Source organism: Anolis sagrei, chromosome 4 (assembly GCF_037176765.1).
Source record: "Anolis sagrei isolate rAnoSag1 chromosome 4, rAnoSag1.mat, whole genome shotgun sequence".
NCBI classification, from domain to species: Eukaryota; Metazoa; Chordata; class Lepidosauria; order Squamata; family Dactyloidae; genus Anolis; species Anolis sagrei.
In genome coordinates this window covers 7,439,440-7,452,534 of record NC_090024.1, presented here as the reverse complement: position 1 = coordinate 7,452,534, position 13,095 = coordinate 7,439,440, and positions in this window count along the sequence as shown.

Below are 13,095 nucleotides of genomic sequence, written 5' to 3'. Positions count from 1 at the left end.
ACTAAGGAGGCTGTTCAGGTCCTGAACCGGTGCTTGGCCGCTGTGACGGTCTGGATGAGGGCGAACAAATTGAAATTGAATCCAGACAAGACAGAGGTACTCCTGGTCAGTCGGAAGGCCGAACAGGGCATAGGGTTACAGCCTGTGTTGGACGGGGTTACACTCCCTCTGAAGACGCAGGTTCGCAGCTTGGGTGTGATCTTGGACTCATTGCTGAGCCTGGAACCCCAGGTTTCAGCGGTGACCAGGGGAGCATTTGCACAGTTAAAACTAGTGCGCCAGCTGCGCCCGTACCTTGGGAAGTCTGACTTGGCCACGGTAGTCAATGCTCTGGCCACATCCCGTATAGACTACTGCAACGCTCTCTACGTGGGGTTGCCTCTGAAGCCTGCTCAGAAGCTTCAAATGGTCCAACGATCGGCAGCCAGGATGTTAACAGGAGCGGCACTCAGGGAGCATACAACTCCTCTGTTGCGCCAGCTCCACTGGCTGCCAATTTGCTACCGGGCACAATTCAAAGTGCTGGCTTTAGCCTTTAAAACCCTAAACGGTTCTGGCCCGACCTACCTGTCCAACCGCATCTCCTCCTATGAACCAGTTAGGACATTAAGATCGTCTGGGGAGGCCCTGATCTCGGTCCCGACGGCTTCACAAGCATGCCTGGCGGGGACAAGGGACAGGGCCTTCTCAATGGTGGCCCCTCGGCTGTGGAACGGCCTTCCTGCAGATATCAGCTTGGCCCCCCTCCCTATTGGTATTCCGGAGGAAAGTAAAGACCTGGCTATTTGAACAGACATTCGACTAGGCAGTGTAATCGATTATCGGAACATGGCATAATGGATAATGAGACTGGATTCTGATTCTATTGATGAGACCTGATGGATTTGTTATATTGATGTATTGATGTTTGATGTTTAATTAATTGTTATGCTATTGCTTTTAAATGTGCAATGATTTTGTATTGTGTATATTGAAACTGTTGTTGTTAACTGCTCTGAGTCACCTAAGGGCTGAGAAGAGCGGTATACAAATAAAGTAAATAAATAAATAAACTCTAGGTTTCTACGATTCTATGATTCTAAAATCCTCTAAGGAAGGAGCTTCCAGCAGACTCCAAGGCAGAGAGTTCCACTGTTGAATAGCTCTCAAGGTCAGGAAGTTTTTCCTAATGTTCAAGTGGAATCTTCTTTCCTGTCATTTGAACCCATGGTTCCATTGAATCCTAACCTCCAGGCCAATAGAAAACAAGCCTGCTCCCTCTTCCTTACGACATCCCTTCAAATATTCAAACATGATAATCATGTCTCCTCTCAACCTTCTCATCTGCAGGCTAAACAGACCCAGCTCTTTAAAATGCTCCTCAGAGGGATTCGTGTCCTCCAGACCTTTGATAGTCATCCTCCTCTGGACGCATTTCAGTTTGGAGTCAATAATATCTCTCTTAAATTGTGGTGCCCAGAATTGGACACAGGGTTAATCCAAGTGAGATCTAACCAAACCCGAAGAGAGGAACACCATGCAATTTCTTCTTCTTGCAAGCTTGTTGTTGAACCCAGAAGGAAGTCGTTTATTTCTCTCTCTTTTTCTCTCTTTCTGTCAGAGCGATCAACAAACAGAAGTTAATAAATAAATCAGCAAACCATGTGGGCTGCTTGGATGCAGCTCACATCTTGTTTTCATTTTGTTTTGTTAAATGAGCAGAAGCCACAAAGCTCTGCAACTTATTCAGTTATGAGTATCAGTCACTCTAAAAATATGTGAGTGTGAAAACAGATAAATAGACAAAAAGGTACATGATAGAGAACATATTGACCATGTAGAAAAATATGGGGCAAAATCCACTAAAAGCAATATCTTTTTTTATTAACCAATGATTTTTCAGAGCTTTCTGAATGACCAACAGCACATCTGAGGGTTTTTTCTCTACTGAAGGAGGCAGGGGAGATTCCAAAATGGAGATCTCAACCCCAGGAAAAAGGGCGGACTCCAAACCCAAAGAGATACTTTCTAAACCAATAACTGCAGAGGGCCTGCAGCCTGGCTTTCCAGACTCTGATACTGTTTAACTTCCAGGGTGCTACTGGGTCTATAACAACCCTGGGGAAATGCAAAGGAATGCTATTCCATGCAGCTAAAAAGCAATGTAAACTATGCTCCAGGAAGACGGAACAGATCCACTGTTGATACTCCACTTTGGCAGGAAAAACGCAATGCAAAGATACATAATGGGGACAATGCCTGGCTTGAGAGCAGTACTGTGTGAAAAAGATCTTGGAGTCCTTGTGGACAACAAGTTAAACATGAGCCAACAATGTGATTTGGCGGCAAAAAAAAGCCAATGGGATTTGGGCCTGCATCAATAGGAGCATAGTGTCTAGATCCAGGGAAGTCATGCTACCCCTCTATTCTGCTTTGGTTAGACCACACCTGGAATATTGTGTCCAATTCTGGGCACCACAATTCAAGAGAGATATTGAGAAGCTGGAATGTGTCCAGAGGAGGGCAACTAAACTGATCAAGGGTCTGGAGAACAAGCCCTATGAGGAGTGGCTTAAGGAGCTGGGCATGTTTAGCCTGAAGAAGAGAAGGATGAGAGGATATATGATAGCCATGTATAAATACGTGAGAGGAAGCCACAGGGAGGAGGGAGCAAGCTTGTTTTCTGCTTCCCTGGAGACTAGGACACGGAACAATGGCTTCAAACTACAAGAGAGGAGATTCCATCTGAACACGAGGAAGAACTTCCTGACTGTGAGAGCCATTCAGCAGTTGAACTCTCTGCCCCGGAGTGTGCTGGAGGCTCCTTCTTTGGAAGCTTTTAAACGAAGGCTGGATGGCCATCTGTCAGGGGTGATTTGAATGCAATATTCCTGCTTCTTGGCAGAATGGGGTTGGACTGGATAGCCCAGGAGGTCTCTTCCAACTCTTTGATTCTATGATTCTATGATTATATCCCATGCAGCTTAAAAGCAATGTAAACCATGCTCCTGGAAGATGGAACAGATCCACTGTTGAGCAGTTCTCAGAGTTGTGTTCTTCCTAATGTTCAGGTGGAATCTTCTTTCTTTTAATTTGAAGCCATTGCTCTTAGTTGTAGTCTTTGGGGCACCTCACTATTGGACTAGTTTGTTTGCCAGAAGGACATGGGGGACCTTGTTGAAGGCCTTCCCGAAATCCAGGTATGCTCCATCCATGGCATTTCCTGCATGTGCCCAGCTTGTAACTCTAATCATTTATATCCCACCTTTTTAAAAATTCTGAAACTCAAGGCAGCATGCTAAAATTAATGCACTATGTTGTTGTTCATTCGTTATGTGCCTTCAAATCATTTCCAACTTATAGTAACTTTAAGGCAACCTTTGTTGTTGTTCATTCGTTCAGTCGTCTCCGACTCTTCGTGACCTCATGGACCAGCCCACGCCAGAGCTCCCTGTCAGCTGTCACCACCCCCAGCTCCTTCAAGGTCAGTCCAGTCACTTCAAGGATGCCATCCATCCCTCTTGCCCTTGGTCGGCCCCTCTTCCTTTTGCCTTCCACTTTCCCCAGCATCATTGTCTTCTCTAGGCTTTGCTGTCTCCTCATGATGTGGCCAAAGTACTTCCACTTTGTCTCTAGTCTCCTTCCCTCCAGTGAGCAGCCGGGCTTTATTTCCTGGAGGATGGACTGGTTGGATCTTCTCACAGTCCAAGGCACTCTCAGCACTTTCCTCCAACACCACACTATACTCACTATAATGCACTATACTCAATCTAAAACATTTAAAATAGAGAAGTGTGCAATGTGAAAGAAAGACATTTTTCCTGGTTTTAATTTCTTGTGGGGAAAAAAGAAATCTATATTGCTGTTTATTTTTTAAATTAACCAAGAATTGAAATTGTTCCCAACATCCATGGAAAGCAAGGAGATGTTGTTGTACCGGATAACCTGCCTCCTGTTTCCATAGAGATTTGCATGCCAGCGGGTGCAGTTGTGACTGACATCTCTCGCCTTTTGTGTGGAAAAGCCCCTGGTGTCATAGAAACCGAAAATATGTACAGGCGCCGAACTCACATAACCCCAAGGGAATGTAAGGGGTGGGCCAAATTTAGACAAGGTGTTCTTGTGTTTTCCCTTGGTTTCCCTTTTTTTATTTGTGTCAGACAGCATGGCAAAGGCAGGCAGCCGGGATTTCTTTGTTTTGCATCCCATCGAAAAAGGTACAAGGCGGGCGACCATCCAAAATGGGAGAGTGGGTGGTGTGTGTGTGGGAGGGAGGAGGGAGGCAGATACACAGTCGGACAGTGGCTTGTTGTTTCTTGTCATTTTGGTGGAAGGGGGATATGATTTAATGGTATGAACGGTGTATCATCACTATTTTAGATTCCATCTGTCAATGGAGAGCCAACTAGTTTGAGTCCCAAGAGAAGGGAAAAGATATGAGTAGTGTTTTCAGTGAGTAGTGTGACTTGGCTGACAGCTCATATTCCTGACTGAGTCATTCATAACAGCATGAAAATCTCACATCGTGGGCATCCATGGGCAGAGATGTGGGCATGCTGGGCCAAAAAGTGAGGCATACGTGTATCTATGTTGATGTTGGTTTTGGTGATGGGTGTGTGCTTGACTGATGGAGACCCAAAGGTGACCCAATCATCAGATTTTTTTTGTTTTTGGAAAAGATTCAGAATGAACATCTGTTGAAATTGGGAGAATGTGACCTGCTCAGGGTCATCCCGTAGATATCCAGGAGAGAACACAGATTGAAAAATGGGTTCCTGATGTCCAAGGCCAACACTCTAAGAACTATGCCACAATTCTTCCCCTCTCCTTCTTTTCTTCTTATTGTTTTTCTCTTTCCTCCTCTTCCTCTTCTTCCCCTTCCTTCTCCATCTTTTCTCCTTCCTCTGCCTTCTCTTTTGTCCCCTCCATCTCTCCTTCTACTTCTTCTCTTTTGTCCTCCTCTTCTACAACTACATCTTCTCTTCCTTCTCCTCCCTCATCCTCTTCCTTTTTCACCTCCCTCTTCCCTTCCTGTTCCTCCTCCTCACAACACTTCCATGGAACTGGGCCTCACATTTAGCGTGTTCTGGTCTCATCCATAATGTCTCACATTGTTCACCTCCACATGTAAATGCAGACACATTTTATCTGCTCAGGGCATGAAATGGAGAAGTCTCATGTTGGTTTTCATGGGGATTGGGAGAAAAGTTTTGGGGCAGCATTGTTATTGTAGTGGCAGCAATGGTAAATAGTTTCCATTTCACCACAGAAACCTGCTGTGTATACGGCAAAGATGTTGCTCTTGTGGCTGCTCTTATTATATGTCTTCTAGTTGACTTTTAGAGTCATAAAGATGGAAGAGATTCCCCAGGGCCATCTGGTTTAACCTCCAACCATCCAGAAACATACAATCAAAGTCCTCCTTGTCATCATCATCATCATCATTCACTGATGTAGAGCCATTACTGTATATGGTGCTTGTCATTGACTTTTGTGCAAAAAATGGCCAAATGCCATACAAAAACATTGGGAGATTAGAAACTATGGGCGAATGGCTTTGGTGAGGCCCAAAGGTCACATGGCATTTACTGGTGGCACTTATAGCATATCTCCATCAAATGAGATTGGGTGGAAGGTCTTTCTGGATGAGCTGTCTACATCAACATGTCCCTCTTGGCATTGGTTTTGTGGTCACATATTTCCTCTTCACTTCCCCCACAGGGATTAGTCTGATAAAAAGTTTTAAAAATCTCCTCCTTTCCTTGATGTGTAGTTTCTGGTTAGGCTGTTGGAAATGAAGTGTATTACAGACCATTGGGAAAGTGCATGGCAGATTTTGGAAGGACGCAAAGATAGAAGCTGAGCATTGGTCAAGCTCACTAGATAACCAAGTCATTCAAGGTGAAGGGATGCATTCCTCAGACTGATAGATGGTGAGCAAAGGTAACTTTATGGCAACCACACTCCAATATTCCAGGTTTGAGAAAGAACCCTTAATGACGGAGTATTTCAGTGGCAGGAAGCCTGGGAAAGAGAGCAACAATGGGGGTGCAACATGGAATCACTGGTATGTAAGAGTCTGCTGACATCAAGTGGTGGCATTCCTGCATTGCAGAAGAGAGTTGGACTGTGTGGCCCTTGGGGTCATTTCCAACTCTATTGCTCCATGAAGTGATGGCTTCCTTTTCAGTCACCCAATCAATGCATCTGCTTTCTGTTATTGACTTTAATTCAACATCCCCTCAAAATTGCATAATAAAGAGATGTTTTTCACTATTGTTGATTTGGTTGTGTGCCTTCAAATAGTTTCCAATCTATGCCAACCTGAAGGCAGCCCTGTCACAGAGCAAGAGTTGATCAGAAGAGGTTTGTTATTGCCATTCTCTAAGGCTGAGCAAGTATAGCTTGTCCAAGTTCACCCAATGAGTTTAATGGCTCAGTGAGATTTGAGCCCTAGTCTCTAGGATCATACTGACCTATATACATCCCCCAAAACAGCCCCAAAGTTTTCTTATTCTGTGCTGCAACATAAGCAGGAAGGAGGGAGGAGGGAGGTCTGGCAACCACAATGTACCTGGACATACAAATATGAAATCAGCACTGAAATTGCAGAAGACTGAGTACGTCTGTCAGCATTGTGCCTCCAGGAGGAGGAGAAAGGGATTTGCAAATGGGTTGTTGTAGGGGTTTTTTTGGGCTATATGGCCATGTTCTAGAGGCATTCCCTCCTGACGTTTCGCCTGCATCTATGGCAAGCACCCTCAGAGGTAGTGAGGTCTGTTGGAACAAGGAAAAAGGGTTTATATATCTGTGGAATGACCAGGGTGGGGCAAAGGTCTGCTGGTGCTAGATGTGAATGTTTCAACTGACCACCTTGATTAGCATTTGATTGCCTGGCAGTGCCTGGAGCAAACTTTTGTTGAAAGGTGATTAGATGTCCTTGTTTGTTTCCTCTCTGTTATTGTGCTGTTGTAATTTTAGAGTTTTTTAAATACTGGTAGCCAGATTTTGTTCATATTCATGGTTTTCTCCTTTCTGTTGAAATTGTCCACACGCTTGTGGATTTCAATGGCTTGTCCAAGTAGTCTGACATGGTGGTTGTTGGAGTGGTCCAGCATTTCTGTGTTCTCAAATAATATACTGTGTCCAGATTGGTTCATCAGGTGCTCTGCTATGGCTGACTTCTCTGGTTGAAGTAGTCTGCAGTGCTGTCATGTTCCTTGATTTGTGTTTGGGCAATGCTGTGTTTGGTGATCCTTATGTAGACTTGTCCACAGCTGCATGGTACACGGTAGACTCCTGCAGAAGCGAGAGGATCCCTCTTGTCCTTTGCTGAATGAAGCATTTGTTGGATTTTCTTGGTAGGTCTGTAGATAGTTTGTATGTTGTGTTTCCTCATCAGCTTCCCTATGCGGTTCCCTTGATGTATGGCTGGAACACTTTTCCTCTGGGTGGATCTTCATCTTTACTCTCGTGGCTTGTTCTCGGTCTTGCAGCTCTTCTGATGTTTGAGGTGGAGTCTCCATTGGCCTGGAGAGCCCAGTTGAGGTGGTTCAGTTCATCTTGGGCTTTGCAGATTCTTTTTGCACGGTCTGCCAAGGTTTTAATGGTACTTCTTTTTTGACTTGGGTGATGGTTGGAGTTTTTATGTAGATATTTGCAGATGTTTCTCTAATCCTACCTGTTCACATGGAAAGCCTGTATGAGGTAGGCTTGGGGCTTTGCAGCAGGTTGGAAGGGAGGTTTTGGGAACTGCACAAGAACACCAGCCTCCTCAGTTCTGGAGAAAGACTTTGGAGACGTACGTGATTATTATGCAGGAAGCTGTATCTAGTCTACCTGAATTCTGGTTTTAGTGTATAAAGGAACTATCCAAAGTGCTGAATTCATTTAGAGGCTGGAATTCAACACTTTAGCTAGCTCTACTGAAAGCTAGATCAAATTCTCTTGTCTCCCTAACACTACTGGGGAAAACTCATTCCATTCTAATGCTTCTGCAAAGTTTCAGTTGCCTTATTGTCCGTAACTGTCCATTGTCAATGTTCATTTGTCACTGTCCACTGTCCATTGTCACTGTCCAATGTCATTCTAATGCATCTGCAAAGTTTCAGTTGCCTTATTGTCCGTAAGTGTCCATTGTCAATGTTCCTGGTGTCATTTCAGGGCCTTTTCAGTGGGCAAATAATAGAAGAGTGAAAGCCACTAGACTATGGCAAAAATGGGGCTCTTCTTTCTTGTTATTGGCTGTTGTCTGCTAACTGCTTGGACATTGTGGGTGATATGTGCTAGTATGGCCTACTGTCATGCCAACTTACTTTTTCAGAGGCTTTGAAGTCCAACATCCTGGTCTAAGAGGTTGACGGCTGTACCTCGCTCCTGGTTGTATGGCTGCAAATGACTGGTGCACAGGCATCACCTTGCCTTCTGACACTGTTTTTTTGTGTGGATGCATCTCAGCATCATATTATTTGAAGGCTCACGTGTTATTGTGGAAAGTAATTCATGCCAGGTTTTACTCCATCCTCCAAAGAAGCTCTCCAAGGCACTGAATCATACTCCTAAAATATTTCAGCATCTTAGAGAGCCACTTCCAAGCTAAACCAAATTGTCTGAATCACTTGGGAGCTGCCAGCTATGACTGCTCCAGTGCAATGGAAGCCCAATAGAAGAATTGGAACACAGAACTAGGCAGAGATTGGATCTCTTTGAAGGCTTTCCTGAATAGAGCCAGAATAAAAGGCATCTGGCACAAGACACAAGGATGCATCCCAAGAGAATGGCAGAGCTGGGGCTAAAAAAGCCCTTCCAGGTTTTTCTGTTATCTTCCACTTGTACAAATCATGTCTCCAGACCTATATTTTCCAAGACCTGAGTAATTTGATACAAGTCTTTCTAATCTTTACAGTGGTTGTTTTAAATGAAAAACAAAAAAACGCTTACCAAAAGTCGTAGAATCATATAGCTGGAAGATATCACATGAGTCATCTAGTCCGATCCTCTGCCATGCAGGAAAAGCACAATCAAAACAACCCTGACAGGTGGCCATCCAGCCTCTGTTTAAAAGCCTCCAAGGAAGGTGCTCCTACTAGACTCCACTGCTGAACAGCTCTTATTACAATCAGGAGATTTTTCTAATGTCCAAGTGGAATCTCCTTTCCTGTAATTTGAACCCATTGATGCATTGAGTTCTAGTTTCCAAGGCAGCAGAAAATAATTCTGCTCCCTTTTCCTTATCTATTTATTTATTTATTTGTCGTACCAGGAGTGAACCAAGGGCACAGTTGTGATGCATTTAAAAACACAAAGTTTAAAAACTTGTCATTATACTAAATGTCCTTTGACCAGAAGCTGGTCACTTTGAGTGCCTCTAGTGTTGCTATAAGGAGGTCCTCCATGGTGCATGTGGCAGGGCTCGGATTGCATTGCAGTGGGTGGTCTGTGGTTTGCTCCTCTCCACACTCCCATGCCGTGGACTCCACTTTGTGGCCCCATTTCTTAAGGTTGGCTCTGTATCTAGTGGTTCCAGAGTGCAGTCTGTTCAGTGCCTTCCAGGTTGCCTAGTCTTGTTTTTTTTATATATATATAATTTTTATTGTGCATTTTTATATTTACAGCAAGACTAAAGCAAGTAATGACAATAGACAGATAAAAGTGATAGTGACCATTACATATAAACATTAAAAACATTTAAAAAACCCATATACATTAACAATAACATTAAACATAACATAACACCACCACCCCTCCTACAGAGTCCTGTAGAGTGATTGTACTTCCCAAAGTCTTCTGAAGATTAATTAACTTCTAGATTGTTTTAAACCATTCATTCCGGTCTTCTCATGATCACTTTAAAAAGTCTGTTTTTTTCAAAAGTTAGACAAATCTATCATGAGTGGGATCTTTCTTGCATTAATAAAGTCTCTAAAGTCTGACCAGTCCGTTTTATTCCGGGTATTGTTTAGTTTCTGTGTTAAACTGTCCATTTGCACTAAGTCAAATATTTTGATAATCCAGTCTTCCTCTCTGGGAGTTTCATCTTGTTTCCATAGCCTTGCAATTTGTAGTCTGGCTGCAGTGCTAAGTAGAAAAGGCATCTTCTCCTGGTTTTCAGTCAGTTTTGTTTCAGATATCCCTAATAAGTATGTCTCTGGTTTCAGAGGGAAGCTGGTTCTTAAAAATTTGGGGGTCATGGAATGTATTTCCTTCCAATATTTTTTTATTCGCTTACATGACCACCATACATGTATAAAAGTCCCTTTTTCTCTTTACACTTCCAACAGGCGTTGGAGATCCCTTTGTTAAATTTAGCGAGTTTTTCAGGGGTATAATACCAGCAGTATTGCAAATGCGAAATGCAGGTTGCCTAGTCTTGTGTGTGCCCAGGGGGGAGTCCCTCATTTGATATCAGCCATGCAGTACAGCATGTTGTCCCTTGTGACATCCCTTCAAATATGCAAACATGGCAATCATGTCTGCTCTCAAACTTAGCTGCCCTGAGTCCCCACGGGGAGATGGGGTGGGATATAAATAAAGTTCGTTGTTTTGTTGTTTCCCTTCTGCAGGCTAAATAGACCCAGCTCTTTAAGATGCTCCTCAGAGGGATTCATGGTTTCCAAACCTTTGATAGTTGAGTCACCTTCCTCTGAACACCATCTTGTCAATATCTCTCTTAAATTTTGGTGCCCAAAGCTGGACACAGAGTTAATCCAAGTGGCATCTGATCCAAGCAAAACAGAGAGGCTTCCCTTGATCTAGATACTATACTCCTTTTGATACAGCCCAAAATCCCTTTGGATTTTTAAACTGCAGCATAATATTGTTGGCTCATGTTCAACTTGTCAGTTTTCCATGGTTCAAACTCTCTCTGAGAAGATCCTTCTTGTTATAGCTGCAGGAGCAAAGACTACTGTTATAAAATGTGTATTATGCCTTTGTCCATAGCCCTGCCATGAAGAAAGTCTTGTCTCTGTAATACCATCCATATTGTGTATCCTGTTGTAACTGAGTAGTTGTTTAATATCTGGAGGCTGTCAGTAGGCCAATAAAATACATATGAGAGCACTGTGTTATTCTCCAAAATTGGTTATAGCTCCTAGATGCTCCATTTAATACTCTTAGCAAGAGACTGAAGGTGACAACTCTGGGTGTTTTGTCATTGTTTTTCTGGTCTTCTTGCAGTATATTTTCTTCCTGGGTATTAATCTTGTGTTGTCAATTTGTTTCTCCACTTCCTTGGCTGAGTATCATAGGTTGAGAAGTGCTTGTTGTAAATCTAAAGGTTTTGAGTCTTGTGGGTCTGAGTAAATGCAGTTGTGTCAGAGTGTAAACAATAGATTTGGTGGAAAATAGGGAAACGTATGTGTAGCGATCAGTGAAACGTTGAGAGAATGTGGTGCTTAGATAACCATTACATCACAAAAATGAATTTGTGATGTGGATTGTTCCAAATTGAAGTTGGAGTGGAAATTGTTGACATCTTGGTGGAACTTCCCAAGTGTTTGCTTTCTATATGGCCAAGACAGAAAATGTTATCAAGAAACTGTAAGTAGAGGAGGAAATTTGTTATATAATGTGTTTGTGTTGCTATGAGCCTTCAAATCATTTCCAACTTATAGCAACTTTAAGGCAACATTATCACCAAGCATTTCTGCATCTGATAACATTTGACTCTCCCAAGGTCATCTCATGCACTTCTATGGCTGAATGGAAAATTGAATCCGAGTCTCCAGACTCATTGTCCACACCTCAAATCATTACATCATGTTTATTGATTTATTTACCAAATTTATACCCTGCCTTTCTTAATCCCGTGGGGAACTCAAGGCGACTTACATACATAGGCAGAAATTCAATGCCATGCAAACATACATATTAAAGTAAGCATATACATTAAAACAATTATTAAAAACATATCAAGCCTTAAAACCACTTATTTAAAATCATATTATCCAAAGTCTTAGTCCATAGCTGTTCCAAAATGTCGTTGCACTATTCCATATTCTCTAGATAAAGGTAAAGGCTTTCCCTGACATTAAGTCTAGTTGTGCCCATATGGGTGGTGGTGCTCATCTCCATTTCTAAGTCGAAGAGCTGGTGTTGCCCGTAGACACCTCCAAGGTCGTGTGGCCAGCATGAGGAAGAACTTCCTGACTGTGAGAGCCGTTCAGCAGTGGAACTCTCTGCCCCGGAGTGTGGTGGAGGCTCCTTCTTTGGAAGCTTTTAAACAGAGGCTGGATGGCCATTTGTCAGGGGTGATTTGAATGCAATATTCCTGCTTCTTGGCAGAATGGGGTTGGACTGGATGGCCCATGAGGTCTCTTCCAACTCTTTGATTCTATGATTCTATGACTGAATGGAGTGCCATTTCCTTCCCGCAGGAGTGGTATCTATTAATCTCCTCAGGATTGTGGCACAGCTGGCTGAGTGTCAGCTGCATTAAGATCACTCTGACCAGAAGGTCATGAGTTCGAAGCCAGCCTGGGTTGGAGTGAGTGTCCAGCCAATTGTGTAGCTTGTTGCCGACCTTTGCAACCTGAAAGACAGTTGCATCTGTCAAGTAGGAAAATTAGATACCACCTTTGTGTGGGGAGGCTAATTAACTAATTTATGAGGCCATAAAAAGACTCCAGTGAAAAACACTCCAGGAAAAGCGAGACTTTTGATTGTAACACCAAAAATCCACAGGCTTTGCAGTCCAGAAAGTCACTTTTCGGAGCTATTTTGCAGAAGTAGCAACTGTAATTCAATTCCATAGGAAGGTTCTTGTGGCAGCGCAGGGCCAAGTTGGTAATGAAACCAGCTCATGTCCATGAAGGATAATAAATAAATAGCTCATGAGGGCACTTTGGTAAAAGAATCACTCACCACAGTGACTTGTTAAAGGCTGGCAGACAGCCGGCTTCCCAATCAAAGCTATTCTACCTTCCTCTGCTTGGAGGAACGGAAATTAGAAATGATTTCATTTCCACATTCCCTTGGCGTCGCTCTGTGCTGCCCAGCGAGACCTCCACCAGGAACAGGTCGGATTAATCTGTTGCAGCTGATTTGTAATTTAACCAACAGTGACAATTACAGTTATGACTCATAGCACACTCAGGTGTTTCGTACCCACGGGAA